This window comes from Coregonus clupeaformis, chromosome 1, assembly GCF_020615455.1.
Source record: "Coregonus clupeaformis isolate EN_2021a chromosome 1, ASM2061545v1, whole genome shotgun sequence".
NCBI classification, from domain to species: domain Eukaryota; kingdom Metazoa; phylum Chordata; class Actinopteri; order Salmoniformes; family Salmonidae; genus Coregonus; species Coregonus clupeaformis.
Genome location: NC_059192.1, coordinates 6,822,389 through 6,842,517, shown reverse-complemented (window position 1 = coordinate 6,842,517; position 20,129 = coordinate 6,822,389).

Sequence of the window (20,129 nt, the reverse complement as noted above, 5' to 3'; positions counted from 1 at the left end):
TGCTGTCCGGTCTCTCTCAGTCCACAGCTAGTCCATGGCTGCTGTCCGGTCTCTCTCAGTCCACAGCTAGTCCATGGCTGCTGTCCGGTCTCTCTCAGTCCACAGCTAGTCCATGGCTGCTGTCCGGTCTCTCTCAGTCCATGGCTGCTGTCCGGTCTCTCTCTGTCCACAGCTAGTCCATGGCTGCTGTCCGGTCTCTCTCTGTCCACAGCTAGTGCATGGCTGCTGTCCGGTCTCTCTCAGTCCATGGCTGCTGTCCGGTCTCTCTCTGTCCACAGCTAGTCCATGGCTGCTGTCTGGTCTCTCTCTGTCCACAGCTAGTCCATGGCTGCTGTCCGGTCTCTCTCTGTCCACAGCTAGTCCATGGCTGCTGTCCGGTCTCTCTCAGTCCACAGCTAGTCCTTGGCTGCTGTCCGGTCTCTCTCAGTCCACAGCTAGTCCATGGCTGCTGTCCGTTCTCTCTCAGTCCACAGCTAGTCCATGGCTGCTGTCCGGTCTCTCTCAGTCCATGGCTGCTGTCCGGTCTCTCTCTGTCCACAGCTAGTCCATGGCTGCTGTCCGGTCTCTCTCAGTCCATGGCTGCTGTCCGGACTCTCTCTGTCCACAGCTAGTCCATGGCTGCTGTCCGGTCTCTCTCAGTCCATGGCTGCTCTCCGGTCTCTCTCTGTCCACAGCTAGTCCTTGGCTGCTGTCCGTTCTCTCTCAGTCCACAGCTAGTCCATGGCTGCTGTCCGGTCTCTCTCAGTCCATGGCTGCTGTCCGGTCTCTCTCTGTCCACAGCTAGTCCATGGCTGCTGTCCGGTCTCTCTCTGTCCACAGCTAGTCCATGGCTGCTGTCCGGTCTCTCTCTGTCCACAGCTAGTCCATGGCTGCTGTCGGGTCTCTCTCAGTCCACAGCTAGTCCTTGGCTGCTGTCCGGTCTCTCTCAGTCCACAGCTAGTCCATGGCTGCTGTCCGTTCTCTCTCAGTCCACAGCTAGTCCATGGCTGCTGTCCGGTCTCTCTCAGTCCATGGCTGCTGTCCGGTCTCTCTCTGTCCACAGCTAGTCCATGGCTGCTGTCCGGTCTCTCTCAGTCCATGGCTGCTGTCCGGTCTCTCTCTGTCCACAGCTAGTCCATGGCTGCTGTCCGGTCTCTCTCAGTCCACAGCTAGTCCTTGGCTGCTGTCCGGTCTCTCTCAGTCCACAGCTAGTCCATGGCTGCTGTCCGTTCTCTCTCAGTCCACAGCTAGTCCATGGCTGCTGTCCGGTCTCTCTTAGTCCATGGCTGCTGTCCGGTCTCTCTCTGTCCACAGCTAGTCCATGGCTGCTGTCCGGTCTCTCTCAGTCCATGGCTGCTGTCCGGTCTCTCTCTGTCCACAGCTAGTCCATGGCTGCTGTCCGGTCTCTCTCAGTCCATGGCTGCTGTCCGGTCTCTCTCTGTCCACAGCTAGTCCATGGCTGCTGTCCGGTCTCTCTCTGTCCACAGCTAGTCCTTGGCTGCAGTCCGGTCTCTCTCAGTCCACAGCTAGTCCATGGCTGCTGTCCGGTCTCTCTCAGTCCACAGCTAGTCCATGGCTGCTGTCCGGTCTCTCTCAGTCCACAGCTAGTCCATGGCTGCTGTCCGGTCTCTCTCAGTCCATGGCTGCTGTCCGGTCTCTCTCTGTCCACAGCTAGTCCATGGCTGCTGTCTGGTCTCTCTCTGTCCACAGCTAGTCCATGGCTGCTGTCCGGTCTCTCTCAGTCCATGGCTGCTGTCCGGTCTCTCTCTGTCCACAGCTAGTCCTTGGCTGCTGTCCGGTCTCTCTCAGTCCACAGCTAGTCCATGGCTGCTGTCCGTTCTCTCTCAGTCCACAGCTAGTCCATGGCTGCTGTCCGGTCTCTCTCAGTCCATGGCTGCTGTCCGGTCTCTCTCTGTCCACAACTAGTCCATGGCTGCTGTCCGGTCTCTCTCTGTCCACAGCTAGTCAATGGCTGCTGTCCGGTCTCTCTCTGTCCACAGCTAGTCCATGGCTGCTGTCCGGTCTCTCTCAGTCCACAGCTAGTCCATGGCTGCTGTCCGGTCTCTCTCAGTCCATGGCTGCTGTCCGGTCTCTCTCTGTCCACAGCTAGTCCATGGCCGCTGTCCGGTCTCTCTCAGTCCATGGCTGCTGTCCGGTCTCTCTCTGTCCACAGCTAGTCCATGGCTGCTGTCCGGTCTCTCTCTGTCCACAGCTAGTCCATGGCTGCTGTCCGGTCTCTCTCAGTCCACAGCTAGTCCATGGCTGCTGTCCGGTCTCTCTCAGTCCACAGCTAGTCCATGGCTGCTGTCCGGTCTCTCTCAGTCCACAGCTAGTCCATGGCTGCTGTCCGGTCTCTCTCAGTCCACAGCTAGTCCATGGCTGCTGTCCGGTCTCTCTCAGTCCACAGCTAGTCCATGGCTGCTGTCCGGTCTCTCTCAGTCCACAGCTAGTCCATGGCTGCTGTCCGGTCTCTCTCAGTCCACAGCTAGTCCATGGCTGCTGTCCGGTTTCTCTCAGTCCACAGCTAGTCCATGGCTGCTGTCCGGTCTCTCTCAGTCCACATCTAGTCCATGGCTGTTGTCCGGTCTTTCTCTGTCCACAGCTAGTCCATGGCTGCTGTCCGGTCTCTCTCTGTCCACAGCTAGTCCATGGCTGCTGTCCGGTCTCTCTCTGTCCACAGCTAGTCCATGGCTGCTGTCCGGTCTCTCTCTGTCCACAGCTAGTCCATGGCTGCTGTCCGGTCTCTCTCTGTCCACAGCTAGTCCATGGCTGCTGTCCGGTCTCTCTCAGTCCACAGCTAGTCCATGGCTGCTGTCCGGTCTCTCTCTGTCCACAGCTAGTCCATGGCTGCTGTCCGGTCTCTCTCAGTCCATGGCTGCTGTCCGGTCTCTCTCTGTCCACAGCTAGTCCATGGCTGCTGTCCGGTCTCTCTCTGTCCACAGCTAGTCCTTGGCTGCTGTCCAGTGACTCTGCCACCAGGGCAGTTTTCTGTAGCCTGGTCCCAGATCAGTTTGTCCTTTTTCCTACTCCATTGTCCTCGTCAAGCATGGCAATTCCATAAGGAGTTGCAAGCGCGCGGAAACAGACTGGCACCCAGGCTAGTTTTTTTCTAGCCTACAGTAATGGCTTGCTCTGACTTTAACTTTTGATTGGCTTTATGCTGCTCAGCTTTTTAAAAGCCCTTACGTCCCTCTTTTTCTCTGCAGCTAAAAAGATAATGGGATTGGTGAGCAGGAAATCCCCAGAGACGGAAGGGGGGTCCTCCATGAGCTTTAGACCCATGAAGTCCAAGTGGAAGCTGTACAGGCCAGAGATCTCCTCCCACCCGGTGAGAACCCACAGCCAGCTGCCCGTCCGTCTGATTAGGGCTGGGGGGCGATATGACCAAAGTACATCACAATATTTGTCTTATTGTTGACGGTATAGCGGTATTTTAAAGTTTCTGAATAATATACGTTTTAAATATGTTTTATGAGTAGCAGGGGTTGGAACCGGTTCAGGAAACAGAACACCGGGAAAATAATGAAAATTTTCAAGGAACAGAAACGGAACCGGGAATGAAAGTGATCCATACTGTTACGGAACAGAACCGTTATTTTTAAAAGCATGGGAACCGGTTAATAACGTCATTTTACGTTCCAGGCATTTTTGTATAGTTGCGTCTTGCGCCATACGCTACACTTGTCTGTCCATCACTCATGGAAACAACAAGCTTGCCTGCTCTATCCCCACTGATTGGTGGAGTCATTTAATGAGCCAAATGTAAAAAAACGGTTGATTTCACAGGTAGAAAAAGGAAAAGAATGGAAGAACATAAACCAGTACTTTGTTTGGGGTTCGAACCAGTTCAGAACTTCATTTTGCTGGTTGGAACAGTGGAACGGAACGAAAAAAATAATGGTTCAGAACGAAACGATCGGTTCCAACCCCTGATGAGTAGAGCAGGACCCTAGGATGGCTACAAATGAATTCTACATGGTTTTAATGGGCTTTCTCCATTCTGGTTTTAATGGGCTTTCTCCATTCTGGTTTTAATGGGCTTTCTCCATTCTGGTTTTAATGGGCTTTCTCCATTCTGGTTTTAATGGGCTTTCTCCATTCTGGTTTTAATGGTCTTTCTCCATTCTGGTTTTAATGAACTTTCTCCATTCTGGTTTTAATGGGCTTTCTCCATTCTGGTTTTAATGGGCTTTCTCCATTCTGGTTTTAATGAACTTTCTCCATTCTGGTTTTAATGGGCTTTCTTCATTTGGGTTTTAATGGGCTTTCTCCATTCTGGTTTTAATGGGCTTTCTCCATTCTGGTTTTAATGGGCTTTCTCCATTCTGGTTTTAATGGGCTTTCTCCATTCTGGTTTTAATGGGCTTTCTCCATTCTGGTTTTAATGAACTTTCTCCATTCTGGTTTTAATGGGCTTTCTTCATTTGGGTTTTAATGGGCTTTCTCCATTCTGATTGGTTTATACTCAACCAAAACTGACAGGGAAGTAGTCCAATTTTGTATAACTTGTTTATTTATTTAGCACTGTATAAACAAATCATTAGAGACGGTATTGTAAAAATCCATACCTGTATGTGGATCCATCCGTACGATATAAGGCCCAGCCCTACGTCTGATGACTACAAACAGGGAATATATGATTGGTAGGGCTGCTCCAAACCATGGCCAACATAGCTATTGGGACAGCAGGTCTCCATTTTTAGATTTATTCATCAGCAGGGTTCTGGATCAATTTTCGGGGGTGATGGGGGGAATATGTTGTTTATCACAGGTGTGTGCCCAAATAGCAAGGTGTGCACGAAGGCAAACCTAGCAAGTTCAGGTCCTACGCTGGTCAGCCATGCCCTATGGATAGTGATTCCCATTCGTTTGAGGTTGATTATGGTGGCTGTCATGTAAAAGGTACTTGTTGATTAACTTCGGTCGTAAATCTGAACCTGTTGACCTCTGTCTCAGATCATCAGTGAAAGAGAGTGACCATCTCATCATCAAGAGACGACGGAGAAATGAGTTGATTTCTCTCTGTATGACAGCAAGGAAGTCAGACGCTGCTCTTTATGCTACAGGGAAATGAATGAATCGATTTTGTAATGAAGGACATCTTCAGGTTGACTCTTTTTAAGGTCATTTTCCTTTCTAGAAGTCGTGTATTTTCTGAAATCACTTGCACTTCCTCTTAGCTGCCTATTTTCTATCATATACCCTTCATTTATCACTTCATTCTATTTTATTTCTACGTATTTAATGTTGCACATAGTATGATTTATTTATCTCATTGTGTGATATGTATAATATGATTTAACAGAATATAATCAGGTATTTTTATTCTCAGTCCAGAACGTCATGGCGGTAATGCACTAACCTGAGGATGTACAGTATAGTACACATGCTGATGATACATGGTGTAACTTATAGATGTAGGGACTTATCCAATCAGCGTAGTATCTAGGGTGAGACGGAACACCGTTACAAACTGCTCTTTTGGTTTCACTCAGTAAACCTTTTTTAATTTCCTAAATGAATCTAAATGTCTTTCCCAGTCTTGATTTACTGCACCCTTCCTTTTCACTGCTACTGCTAACATATACCAAGGTGGCTTAATAAAACCCTTCTCCTTTGTAATACTGTACTGCTAACATATACCAAGGTGGCTTAATAAAACACTACTCCTTTGTAATACTGTACTGCTAACATATAACAAGGTGGTTTAATAAAACACTACTCCTTTGTAATACTGTACTGCTAACATATACCAAGGTGGCTTAATAAAACACTACTCCTTTGTAATACTGTACTGCTAACATATAACAAGGTGGCTTAATAAAACACTACTCCTTTGTAATACTGTACTGCTAACATACAGTGCCAGTCAAAGGTTTGGACACACCTACTCATTCCAGGGTTTTCTTTATTTGTACTATTTTCTACATTGTAGAATAATAGTGAAGACATCAAAACTATGAAATAACGCATATGGAATCATGTAGTAACCAAAAGAAGTGTTAACCTAATCAAAATATATTTTATATTTCAGATTCTTCAAAGTAGCCACCCTTTGCCTTGACAGCTTTGCACACTCTTGGCATTCTCTCAACCAGCTTCATGAGGTAGTCACTTGGAATGCATTTCAATTAACAGGTGTGCCTTGTTAAAAGTTAATGCGTTTGAGCCAATCAGTTGTGTTGTGACAAAGTAGGGGTGGTACACAGAAGATAGCCCTATTTGGTAAAAGACCAAGTCCATATTATGGCAAAAACAGCTCAAATAAGCAAAAAGAAACGACAGTCCATCATTACTTTAAGACATGAAGGTCAGTCAATCTGAAAAATGTCAAGAACTTTGAAAGTTTCTTCAAGTGCAGTCTCAAAAATGTCACTTGAACAGCGCCGGAGAAGATGGCTGCCGTTTTACAGCCCTCTAACCAACCCTCTAACCAATTGTACTATTATGTGTGTTTTTCCGCGTTATTTGTAATTTATTTTGTACATAATGTTTCTGCCATCGTCTCTTATAACCAAAAAGAGCTTCTGGATATCAGGACAGCGATTACTCACCTCGCATTGGACGAAGATTTTTTCTTCAACGAGGCGGCCGCGAAGGATATCATACAGACACCCGACAAGGCCCAAATCCCCGTCATTCGCGTGAGGAAGAGACGGAGATATCGCGGACGCAGATCCGGGTGCCTTGTAAGGATCCGACGGCGAGCGAGTAAACGGCCTCTTCCATCAATCCTATTAGCCAAAGTTCAATCTTTTGAGAATAAAATTGACGATTTAAGATTACGGTTATCCTACCAACGGGACATTAAAAACTGTAATATCTTATGTTTCACGGAGTCGTGGCTGAACGACAACAATGATAACATTCAGCTAGCAGGCTATACGCTACATCGGCAGGACAGAACGGCTGACTCTGGTAAGACAAGGGGTGGCGGTCTGTGTATATTTGTAAACAACAGCTGGTGCACAAAATCAAATACTAAGGAAGTCTCGAGGTTTTGCTCGCCTGAGGTAGAGTATCTTATGATAAGCTGTAGACCACACTATTTACCAAGAGAGTTTTCATCTATATTTTTCATAGCTGTCTATTTACCACCACAAACCAATGCTGGCATTAAGATTGCACTGAATGAGTTGTACAAGGCCATTAATCAACAGGAAAACGCTCATCCAGATGCAGCGCTCCTAGTGGCCGGGGACTTTAATGCAGGGAAACTTAAATCCGTTCTACCTAATTTCTACCAGCATGTTAAATGTGCAACCAGAGGGAAAAAAACTCTAGACCACCTTTACTCCACACACAGAGACGCATACAAAGCTCTCCCTCGCCCTCCATTTGGCAAATCTGACCATAACTCTATCCTCCTGATTCCTGCTTATAAGCAAAAACTGAAGCAGGAAGCACCAGTGATTCGGTTAATAAAAAAGTGGTCAGATGACGCAGATGCTAAGCTACAGGACTGTTTTGCTAGCACAGACTGGAACATGTTCCGGGATTCTTCAGACAGCATTGAGGAGTACACCACATCAGTCACTGGCTTCATCAATAAGTGCATCGATGATGTCGTCCCCACAGTGACCGTACGTACATACCCCAACCAGAAGCCATGGATTACAGGAAACATCCGCACTGAGCTAAAGGGTAGAGCTGCCGCTTTCAAGGAACGGGACTCTAACCCGGACGCTTATAAGAAATCCCGCTATGACCTCCGACGAACCATCAAACAGGCAAAGAGTCAATACAGGTCTAAGATTGAATCATACTACACTGGCTCTGACGCTCGTCGGATGTGGCAGGGCTTGAAAACTATTACAGACTACAAAGGGAAGCACAGCCGCGAGCTGCCCAGTGACACGAGCCTACCAGACGAGCTAAACCACTTCTATGCTCGCTTCGAGGCAAGCAACACTGAAGCATGCATGAGAGCACCAGCTGTTCCGGATGACTATGTGATCACGCTCTCCGTAGCCGATGTGAGTAAGACTTTTAAGCAGGTCAACATTCACAAGGCCGCAGGGCCAGACGGATTACCAGGACGTGTACTCCGAGCATGTGCTGACCAACTGGCAAGTGTCTTCACTGACATTTTCAACATGTCCCTGACTGAGTCTGTAATACCAACATGTTTCAAGCAGACCACCATAGTCCCCGTGCCCAAGAACTCTAAGATAACCTGCCTAAATGACTACCAACCCGTAGCACTGACGTCTGTAGCCATGAAGTGCTTTGAAAGACTGGTCATGGCTCACATCAACAGCATAATCCCAGAAACCCTAGACCCACTCCAATTTGCATACCGCCCCAACAGATCCACAGATGATGCAATCTCTATCGCACTCCACACTGCCCTTTCCCACCTGGACAAGAGGAACACCTACGTGAGAATGCTATTCATTGACTACAGCTCAGCATTCAACACCATAGTGCCCTCTAAGCTCATCACTAAGCTAAGGATCCTGGGACTAAACACCTCCCTCTGCAACTGGATCCTGGACTTCCTGACGGGCCGCCCCCAGGTGGTAAGGGTAGGTAACAACACATCTGCCACACTGATCCTCAACACGGGGGGCCCCTCAGGGGTGCGTGCTCAGTCCCCTCCTGTACTCTCTGTTCACCCATGACTGCATGGCCAGGCACGACTCCAACACCATCATTAAGTTTGCCGACGACACAACAGTGGTAGGCCTGATCACCGACAACGATGAGACAGCCTATAGGGAGGAGGTCAGAGATCTGGCCGTGTGGTGCCAGGACAACAACCTCTCCCTCAACGTGACCAAGACAAAGGAGATGATTGTGGACTACAGGAAAAAAAAGAGGACTGAGCACGCCCCCATTCTCATCGACGGGGCTGTAGTGGAACAGGTTGAGAGCTTCAAGTTCCTTGGTGTCCACATCACCAACTAACTATCATGGTCCAAACACACCAAGACAGTCGTGAAGAGGGCACGACAAAGCCTATTCCCCCTCAGGAGACTAAAAAGATTTGGCATGGGTCCTCAGATCCTCAAAAAAAATTCTACAGCTGCACCATCGAGAGCATCCTGACTGGTTGCATCACCGCCTGGTATGGCAACTGCTTGGCCTCCGACCGCAAGGCACTACAGAGGGTAATGCGTACGGCCCAGTACATCACTGGGGCAAAGCTTCCTGCCATCCAGGACCTCTATACCAGGCGGTGTCAGAGGAAGGCCCTCAAAATTGTCAAAGACTCCTGCCACCCTAGTCATAGACTGTTCTCTCTGCAACCGCACGGCAAGCGGTACCGGAGTGCCAAGTCTAGGTCCAAAAGACTTCTCAACAGCTTCTACCCCCAAGCCATAAGACTCCTGAACAGCTAATCATGGCTACCCGGACTATTTGCACTGCCCCCCCACCCCATCCTTTTTACGCTGCTGCTACTCTGTTAAGTATTTATGCATAGTCACTTTAACTCTACCCACATGTACATATTACCTCAACTACCTCAACTAGCCGGTGCCCCCGCACATTGACTCTGCAACGGTACCCCCCTGTATATATAGCCTCCCTACTGTCACTTTATTTTACTTCTGCTCTTTTTTTCTCAACACTTTTTTTGTTGTTGTTTTATTCTTACTTTTTTTGTTTAAAATAAATGCACTGTTGGTTAAGGGCTGTAAGTAAGCATTTCACTGTAATGTCTGCACCTGTTGTATTCGGCGCATGTGACCAATAAAATTTGATTTGATTTGATTTGATTTGAAAAACCTTCAAGCGCTATGATGAAACTGGCTCTCATGAGGACCACCACAGGAAAGAAAGACCCAGAGTTACCACTGCTGCAGAGGATAAGTTCATTAGAGTTAACTGCACCTCAGATTGCAGCCCAAATAAATGCTTCACAGAGTTCAAGTAACAGACACATCTCAACATCAACTGTTCAGAGGAGACTGTGTGAATCAGGCCTTCACGGTTGAATTGCTGCAAAGAAACCACTACTAAAGATAACCAATAAGAAGAAGAGACTTGCTTGGGCCAAGAAACACGAGCAATGGACATTAGACTGGTGGAAATCTGTCCTTTGGTCTGATGAGTCCAAATGTGAGATTTTTGGTTCCAACCACCGTGTCTTTGTGAGACGAAGAGTAGGTGAACGGGGGCGGCAGGTAGCTTAGTGGTTAAGAGCGTTGTGCCAGTAACCGAAAGGTCGCTGGTTCTAATCCCTGAGCCGTCTAGGTGAAAAATCTGTCGATGTGCCCTTGAGCAAGGCACTTAACCCTAATTGCTCCTGTAAGTCGCTCTGGATAAGAGCATCTGCTAAATGACGTAAATGTGAACGGATGATCTCTGCATGTGTGGTTCCCACCGTGAAGCATGGAGGAGGAGGTGTGATGGTGCTTTGCTGGTGACACTGTTGGTGATTTTATTTAGAATTCAAGGCACACTTAACCAGCATGGCTACCACAGCATTCTGCAGCAATACGCCATCCCATCTGGTTTGCGCTTAGTGGGACTATCATTTGTTTTTCAACAGGAAAATGACCCAAAACACACCTCCAGGCGGTGTAAGGGCTATTTGACCAAGAAGGAGAGTGATGGAGTGCTGCATCAGATGACCTGGCCTCCACAATCACCCGACCTCTACCCAATTGAGATGGTTTGGGATGATTTGGACTGCAGAGTGAAGGAAAAGCAGCCAACAAGTGCTCAGCATTTGTGGGAACTCCTTCAAGACTGTTGGAAAAGCATTCCTCATGAAGCTGGTTGAGAGAATGCCAACAGTGTGCAAAGCTGTCAAGGCAAAGGGTGGCTACTTTGAAGAATCTCAAATCTAAAGTATATTTTTTTGGTTACTACATGATTCCATATGTGTTATTTCATAGTTTTGATGTCTTCACTATTATTCTACAATGTCAAATAGTACAAATAAAGAAAAACCCTTGAATGAGTAGGTGTGTCCAAACCTTTGACTGGTACTGTATACCAAGGTGGTTTAATAAAACAATACTCCTTTGTAATACTGTACTACTAATATATACAGTGAGGGGGAAAAAAGTATTTGATACCCTGCTGATTTTGTATGTTTGCCCACTGACAAAGAAATGAGCAGTCTATAATTTTAATGGTAGGTTTATTTGAACAGAATAACAACAAAAAAATCCAGAAAAACGCATGTCAAAAATGTTATAAATTGATTTGCATTTTAATGAGGGAAATAAGTATTTGACCCCCTCTCAATCTCCCTCGGCCTGGGGCTCCATTCAAGACCTCACCTCGTGGAGTTGCAATGATCATGAGAACGGTGAGGAATCAGCCCAGAACTACACAGGAGGATCTTGTCAATGATCTCAAGGCAGCTGGGACCATAGTCACCAAGAAAACAATTGGTAACACACTACGCCGTGAAGGACTGAAAGCCTGCAGCGCCCGCAAGGTCCCCCTGCTCAAGAAAGCACATATACATGCCTGTCTGAAGTTTGCCAATGAACATCTGAATGATTCAGAGGAGAACTGGGTGAAAGTGTTGTGGTCAGATGAGACCAAAATGGAGCTCTTTGGCATCAACTCAACTCGCCGTGTTTGGAGGAGGAGGAATGCTGCCTATGACCCCAAGAACAACATCCCCACCGTCAAAGATGGAGGTGGAAACATTATGCTTTGGGGGTGTTTTTCTGCTAAGGGGACAGGACAACTTCACCGCATCAAAGGGACGATGGACGGGGATGTACCGTCAAATCTTGGGTGAGAACCTCCTTCCCTCAGCCAGGGCATTGAAAATGGGTCGTTGATGGGTATTCCAGCATGACAATGACCCAAAATACACGGCCAAGGCAACAAAGGAGTGGCTCAAGAAGAGGCACATTAAGGTCCTGGAGTGGCCTAGCCAGTCTCCAGACCTTAATCCCATAGAAAATCTGTGGAGGGAGCTGAAGGTTCGAGTTGCCAAATGTCAGCCTCGAAACCTTAATGACTTGAAGAAGATCTGCAAAGAGGAGTGGGACAAAATCCCTCCTGAGATGTGTGCAAACCTGGTGGCCAACTACAAGAAACATCTGACCTCTGTGATTGCCAACAAGGGTTTTGTCACCAAGTACTAAGTCATGTTTTGCAGAGGGGTCAAATACTTATTTCCCTCATTAAAATGCAAATCAATTTATAACATTTTTGACATGTGTTTTTCTGGATTTTTGTTGTTGTTATTCTGTCTCTCACTGTTCAAATAAACCTACCATTAAAATTATGGACTGATCATGTCTTTGTCAGTAGGCAAACGTACAAAATCAGCAGGGGATCAAATACTTTTTTCCCTCACTGTACCAAGGTGGTTTAATAAAACGTTACTACTCCTTTGTAATACTGTACTGCTAACATATAACAAGGTGGTTTAATAAAACACTACTACTTTGTAATACTATACTGCTAACATATAACAAGGTTGAGCCATCCATTGTTTGTTTTGTGCATACACACCCTTGCCTACTAAAATCGTACTTTCTAGTTTGCTGAATTATTGCAGTGACTGCGGCTAGCTACAGTAACTAAGTATATACCCAGTGGTGTAAAGTACTAAAGTAGTTATGGGTATCTGTACTTTACTATTTATATTTTTGACAACTTGTACTTCACTACATTCCTAAAGAAATAATGTACTTTTTACTCCATCCATTTTTCCCTGACACCAAAAAGTACTCGTTACATTTTGATTGCTTAGCAGGACTGAAAAATTGACCAATTCACACACTTATCAAGAGAACATCCCTGGTCATCGCTACTGCCTCTGATCTGGCAGACTCACTGAACACAAATGCACTGAGTGTCTGAGTGTTGCCCCTGGCTACCCGTAAATGCACTGAGTGTCTGAGTGTTGCCCCTGGCTACCCGTAAATGCACTGAGTGTCTGAGTGTTGCCCCTGGCTACCCGTAAATGCACTGAGTGTCTGAGTGTTGCCCCTGGCTACCCGTAAATGCACTGAGTGTCTGAGTGTTGCCCCTGGCTACCCGTAAATGTCTGAGTGTCTGAGTGTTGCCCCTGGCTACCCGTAAATGTCTGAGTGTCTGAGTGTTGCCCCTGGCTACCCGTAAATGTCTGAGTGTCTGAGTGTTGCCCCTGGCTACCCGTAAATGTCTGAGTGTCTGAGTGTTGCCCCTGGCTACCCGTAAATGTCTGAGTGTCTGAGTGTTGCCCCTGGCTACCCGTAAATGTCTGAGTGTCTGAGTGTTGCCCCTGGCTACCCGTAAATGTCTGAGTGTCTGAGTGTTGCCCCTGGCTACCCGTGAATGTCTGAGTGTCTGAGTGTTGCCCCTGGCTACCCGTAAATGTCTGAGTGTCTGAGTGTTGCCCCTGGCTACCCGTAAATGTCTGAGTGTCTGAGTGTTGCCCCTGGCTACCCGTAAATGCACTGAGTGTCTGAGTGTTGCCCCTGGCTACCCGTAAATGCACTGAGTGTCTGAGTGTTGCCCCTGGCTACCCGTAAATGTCTGAGTGTCTGAGTGTTGCCCCTGGCTACCCGTAAATGCACTGAGTGTCTGAGTGTTGCCCCTGGCTACCCGTAAATGTCTGAGTGTCTGAGTGTTGCCCCTGGCTACCCGTGAATGTCTGAGTGTCTGAGTGTTGCCCCTGGCTACCCGTAAATGCACTGAGTGTCTGAGTGTTGCCCCTGGCTACCCGTAAATGTCTGAGTGTCTGAGTGTTGCCCCTGGCTACCCGTGAATGTCTGAGTGTCTGAGTGTTGCCCCTGGCTACCCGTAAATGAAAATGGTCTGGTCTGGTTTGCTTAATGTAAGAAATTTGAAAGGATTTTTTACTTTTGATACTTAAGTATATTTTAGCTATTACATTTACTTTTGATACTTAAGTATATTTAAAAACAAAGACTTTTTAGACTTTTACTGAAGTAGCATTTTACTGGGTGACTTTTACTTGAGTCATTTTCTATTATGGTATCTTTACTTTTACTCAAGTATGACAATTGGGTACTTTTTCTACCACTGTATATACCAACCACTCCAAGTATTGTGACCATCTGTTTGTGCACTCTGAAATCAGCTCAGCAGTCACTGCATTGGGACATAATGGATGTCGCTGTTTGTTATTCATAGAATATTTGAATCGCATCCGAATATGCAAAATGATTAAGTGAACAATCAAGACAAGGCAGCTGTTGAGTGCGTGAGGGAATGAGAGGAAAGGCGTTGTGACACCCAGAGCTCTGGCAGTATTGAAAAGGTTTTGTTCTGGGACGGATGTCACAGTTACGGCCATTCATCCAGCATGGACGGGGTGTTCTCATGCTTTTTCTTTCTCTGCAAAGCTGTAAATGTGTGGAAGTGATATAAGGAGCCTGATTCTCATTCACAGCACACGCATGGGTCTTCACAAAATTTTGAAATGAGGTAGCTATGAGGAAGATAATCATTTGGCAGAGTTCTGGGTTTGGCAGTTGGTACCAGAGATAGGCCTTATAGTCAGCTAATTATATATTACACCACCATCAATTCCAGCTAAAATTTTAAGCTGCAGATTTTCAGAGTGCTTAGTGACCCAGGAGAGAAGGAAAGGAGCCTTCATCTAAAGTCCTCATCAGGAAACTTTTGGTATTTATTAGAATCCCCATTAGCTGTTGCAAAAGCAGCAGCTAATCTTCATGGGGTCCACACAAAACATGAAATAATACAGAACATTAATAAACAAGAACAGCTCAAGGACAGAACTACATCAATAAAACATCTATTTAAAAAAGGCACACGTAGCCTACATATCAATATCAATACATACACACAAACTATCCAGGTCAAATAGGGGAGCGGCGTTGTGCCGTGAGGTGTTGCTTTACCTGTTGGGACCAGGTTTGCTGTTCATTTGAGCAATATGAGATGGAACGGAGTTCCATGCGATAATGGCTCTATATAATACTGTACGCTTTCTTGAATTTTTCCTGGATTTGGTGACTGTGAAAAGACCCCTGGTGGCATGTCTGGTGGGTTAAGTGTGTGTGTGTCAGAGCTGTGTGTAAGTTCACTATGCAAACAATTTGGGATTTTCAACAAATTCATGTTTCTTATAAAAAGAAGAAGTGATGCAGTCAGTCTCTTCTCAACTCTTAGCCAAGAGAGACCGGCATGCATAGTATTTATATCAGCCCTCTGATTATGGTTAATCTATTTCATTTTGCCGAGATTGAGTTTCAGAAGTTGTGAAGGCACTCAAATCTATTGATATTAAGAAAGCGGCTGGCCCGGATGAATTAAACCCTTATTTTCAAGAAATTGGTGCAGAGATTATTGCTGCCCCTCTCACTCATATATTAAATCTTTCATTGGTGAGTAATACCGTCCCAAAAGTCTGGAAAGCAGCCTACGTCATGCCTTTACATAAGGGTGGAGGTCCGTCCCAGTTGGAGAACTATCGTCCCATATCTAAACTGTCTGCACTGGCGAAAGTTTTGGAAAACATGGTGAACTCACAGTTGAAATACTTTCTTTATAATAACTCAGTTTTATCTCAATTCCAGTCAGGTTTTTAGAGCCAAGCATAGTACAATTACTGCAGTAAGGAAGGCTGTGGGTGATATTCTAGATGCTCAGGACAAAAAAAAATCACAGTGTTTCACTTTTTATTGATTTATCGAAGGCCTTCGACACTGTTGACCATGCCCTGCTGTTGTATAGACAAAAAAAAGATTGGTTTAAGTGTTGATGCATTGGATTGGTTCCAAAACTGCCTTTCTGACAGATCACAGTGTGTAGCACAGGAAGGTATGAAATCAGAGTTTCAAAGGCTTACAAAATTAGTTCCCCAGGGCTCAATTTTAGGTCTGATCCTTTTTACACTGTATATAAATGATATAGGGAAGACTGTTGACTCTGCAAATCTCCATCTGTATGCTGATGACACAATTATTTATTCAAGCGCATCTAATATTGAGAAGGCTTTCGGGGCTTACAGTTGGCTTTTGATGTTATTCAAAGGCAGCTTTTCGAATTGAAACTTGTGCTTAATGCAAGGAAAACAAAATGTATGGTTTTCTCTTCCCTGAAAGTAAACAGATGGAGTCACTTGCAGATTTCAACTATAAAATGGCAGCAAATTGATAGGGTCACCTCCTATAAGTATCTTGGTATTTGGTTAGATGAAAAGCTGAATTTTAAACAGCACATTTATAACTTGACCAAGAAGCTGAAGTTGAGTTTCTATTTTAGGAACAAATCTTGCTTTTCAATGTTAGTCATCTTGTTCAAAGCACTTTTTTATCAGTGCTGGATTATGGTGATGTTGTCTATATGCAGGCCTTAGCAAGTACCTTAACTCTGGACACAGTGTATCATGGTGCTTTAAGATTTATAACAAATGCTAGATCGCTCACCCATCACTGTTGATGTGTATGCTATGGTGCAATGGACCTCTCTCTCCACCAGGAGGCTAAAGCACTGGTATACTTTTAAAAAATGTAACTAGGCAAGTCAGTTAAGAACAAACTCTTATTTACAATGACGGCCTACCCCGGGCCAAATCTGGACGACGCTGGGCCAATTGTGCACCGCCCTATGGGACTCCCAATCACAGCCTGATATCGAACCAGGGGCTGTAGTGATGCCTCTAGCACTGAGATGCAGTTCCTTAGAACGCTGCGCCACTGCACTTTTGTGTACAAACCATTGATAGGACAAAACCCTTTGCATCTCTGTTCCTTACTGACCAGATCAGTCACTCAATACAGTCTTCGTTCACGGTCGTTGCTGTCCTTGTCTGTTCCTAAGGCTAGAACTGAGATGGGGAAACAATCTATTTCCCATAATGCCCCTTCATCCTGGAACATGCTTCAAAATATATTAAAGTTAGGGTAGTTAGTGTCCTTGCCTGTTTTTAAGACTCTGGCAACACTGTTTGTGATAGCTGCAGTTGTTTCTAATCTTCAAATATATCTGGAACTTGTGACACTGTCTTTTGTGTGTATTTTGTATTTTTCAGTAATATTTAATGTACACGCTGTTATTTCCCTGTTTGCCCAGGTCACCGTCGCAAAATTGGTTTTTAACCTCAATGGGTCTTACCTGGTTCAATAAAGGTTAAATAAAAATGTTTAAAAAGCAATTAAGAGCAATACGTGCCGCTCTGTTCTGGGCCAGCTGCAGCTTAACTACATATTTTCTTGCAGCACTCCACACCACACGATTGGACAATAATCAAGATAAGACAAAACTAGAGCCTGCAGGACTTGCTTTTTGGAATGTGGTGTCAAAAAAGCAGAGCATCTCTTTATTACGGACAGACCTCTCCCCATCTTTACAATCATTTAATCTATATGTTTTGACCATGACAGTTTACAATCTAAGGTAACACCAAGTAATTTAGTCTCCTCAACTTGTTCAACAGCCACACCATTCATTACCAGATTCAGCTGAGGTTTAGAACTTAGGGAATGATTTGTATCAAATACAATGCTCTTAGTGTAACGATCCCGGCAGTCTGAGTCGGGTCCTGTCTGTGGACTAGTTTTTCTGCTCGTGATCTCCAGTTTCCCGAGGGTTCTGGAACGCTCCGGGGAGCTCTCTTGATTTCCGCACCTGCATCCCATCAGCAATCTGCACACCTGGTCCTGATCATCACCCTTCTTAGGCTCTGGCCTAACATCCAGTCCCTGCCGGATCGTTAGCCATGAACAGTAGGTTTACCAGAGTATCAGTCTTAGAGCTTCTAGCGTTAGTTTTGTTGTTTTTGCACCTTGTTGGTTTGTTGTTTACTTACCTCCGTTTTGTTCCATCTGCAGTCACTCGTCCGGAACCTTCATCCAACCTCTGCCTGGTGGTCGGCGGCTGCCGAGCCATGATGGGATCAACCACTGCACCCCCAACAACTAATCAACGCCGCCCGCTCTGTTCCCTGGATTATTCAGCATCACTCTTGAATTTGTAAATAAACACTCACCTTCGTTTGAACTTACCTTGTCCTGGTCTGCTTCTGGGTTCTGGCTTTGTAACTCGTGACAGAACGATCCGGCCAGTAATGAACCCAGCGGACCTGGACTCTGTTCGCCATGCCATTACCCATCAGGAGAAGATGTTGGGCCATCATAGCACGGTACTACAGGAGATCGCGTTGTCAGTTCGGAACCTTTCTACCGGTCTGACGGAGGTCCAGAACCAACGCAAGTTTCCGGTGGAGGATCCACTACCGGTTTCACCCATCTCGCCTGCCGCTTCTGGAGCTGTGTCCTTCCGTGAGCCCAAGGTTCCGACGCCGGATAAATATGAGGGGGAGCTGGGAAGATGCCGTTCCTTCCTTATGCAGTGTGGATTAGTGTTCGATCTACAGCCCTACTCTTATGCCACAGACAAGGCTAGGATAGCCTTTGTGATTGAGTTGCTGCGTGGTCGAGCGCTGGAGTGGGCTTCAGCCGTTTGGGAACGACAGGATCCCTGCATGGCTTCATACCAGGGGTTCACGGCCGAGATGAGGAAGCTCTTCGACCATTCCGTCCGAGGGAGGGACGCAGCTAGGCGCCTGTTTTCGCTTCGCCAAGGAACTCGCAGCGTGGCCGACTTCGTGATCGAGTTCAAGACGTTGGCTGTGGAGAGTGGGTGGAATGAGGAGTCTCTGCAAGCGGCCTTTTACCAGGGTCTGTCGGAGCAGCTCAAGGATGAGTTGATCTCCTATCCGGAGCCTAGTGACCTGGACAGCTTGGTAGCCTTGTCTATTCGGGTGGATAATCGAGTCCGAGAGCGAAGGAGGGAGAAGCAATGGGTTCCGTCCAACCGATCAGCTTCTCAGGTTCCAGTCGGGTCGGGGATTGGATCAGAATACGTCGATCATCGGCCACCACACAGGATTAGTGGAGAGGTTCTGTCTCCCGATTCTGAACCCATGCAAGTGGGGCGGCACGGGTTAACCAAGGAGGAGCGCCAACACAGACGTAGGGACTAACTGTTGCCTCTACTGTGGTGGTTCGGGACATTACCTCGCCACTGGTTCCCGGCGGTCGTCAAACTGCGCGGCTCGCTAAAGTTGGGAGGACTTTTAGCGAGCCAGTTTCGACCTCTCAATACCTCTGTCAGACCCCCGTTTCCCGGCTACCCTTATGAACAGGAATCAGAGCTTAGCGATTAACGCTTTTATCGATTCAGGTGCCGATGGAAGCTTTCTAGATGCCGAGTTGGTGGAACAGCTGGGGCTTTCCAAGGAGCAATTGCCGGAAGCCATTGAAGCTACCACTCTGGACGGCAGTAGTCTGGCACGTATCACGATGAGGACTGAACCGGTTAAGATGCTGTTGTCGGGGAATCATTCTGAGATGATTTCATTCTTCATTCTGCCGTCTTCCCATGTTCCTCTGGTCCTTGGATACCCCTGGCTGAAGGAACACAATCCCACGTTCGATTGGGTGACGGGCAAGGTAACGAGTTGGAGCCTTGAGTGTCATGCTAACTGTCTCAAGACTGCCTGTCCCCATTCGGTTCCCAGTCAGGTGATTGAGGCTAAACCCCCAGATTTGTCCCTGGTTCCCGAGACATATCACGATTTGGGGGAAGTTTTCAGTAAGCAGAAGGCTCTGTCACTCCCTCCCCACCGACCATATGATTGTGCCATCAACCTGTTCCCTGGAGCTGTCTACCCCAAGGGAAGGTTATACAGTATCTCCCGACCTGAACGTGAGGCTTTGGAGACCTACATCAAGGAGTCCCTAGCTGCTGGTCTCGTTCGTCCTCGTCATCACCCCTGGGGGCAGGATTCTTCTTTGTGGGTAAGAAGGATGGCTCTCTTCGACCGTGTATTGATTATCGGGGGTTGAATGACATCACGGTCAAGAACAAGTATCCCCTGCCCTTGATGAGTTCTGCCTTCGACTCCTTACAGGGTGCTACGGTGTTCACCAAGCTAGACCTACGCAATGCGTATCACATGGTCCGGATCAGAGAGGGGGACGAGTGGTTGACGGGTTTCAATACACCGATGGGTCACTTCGAGTATCAGGTGATGCCGTTTGGACTGACCAATGCTCCAGCGGTATTCCAGAGTATGGTGAACGACGTCCTGAGAGATATGATCGGTCTCTTTGTGTTTGTTTACCTGGATGACATTCTGATCTTCTCGAAGGAACCTTCCGACCACGTCCAGCATGTCCGGCAGGTTCTGCAGCGATTGTTGGAGAATCGCCTGTTCGTGAAGGCCGAGAAGTGCGAGTTTCACG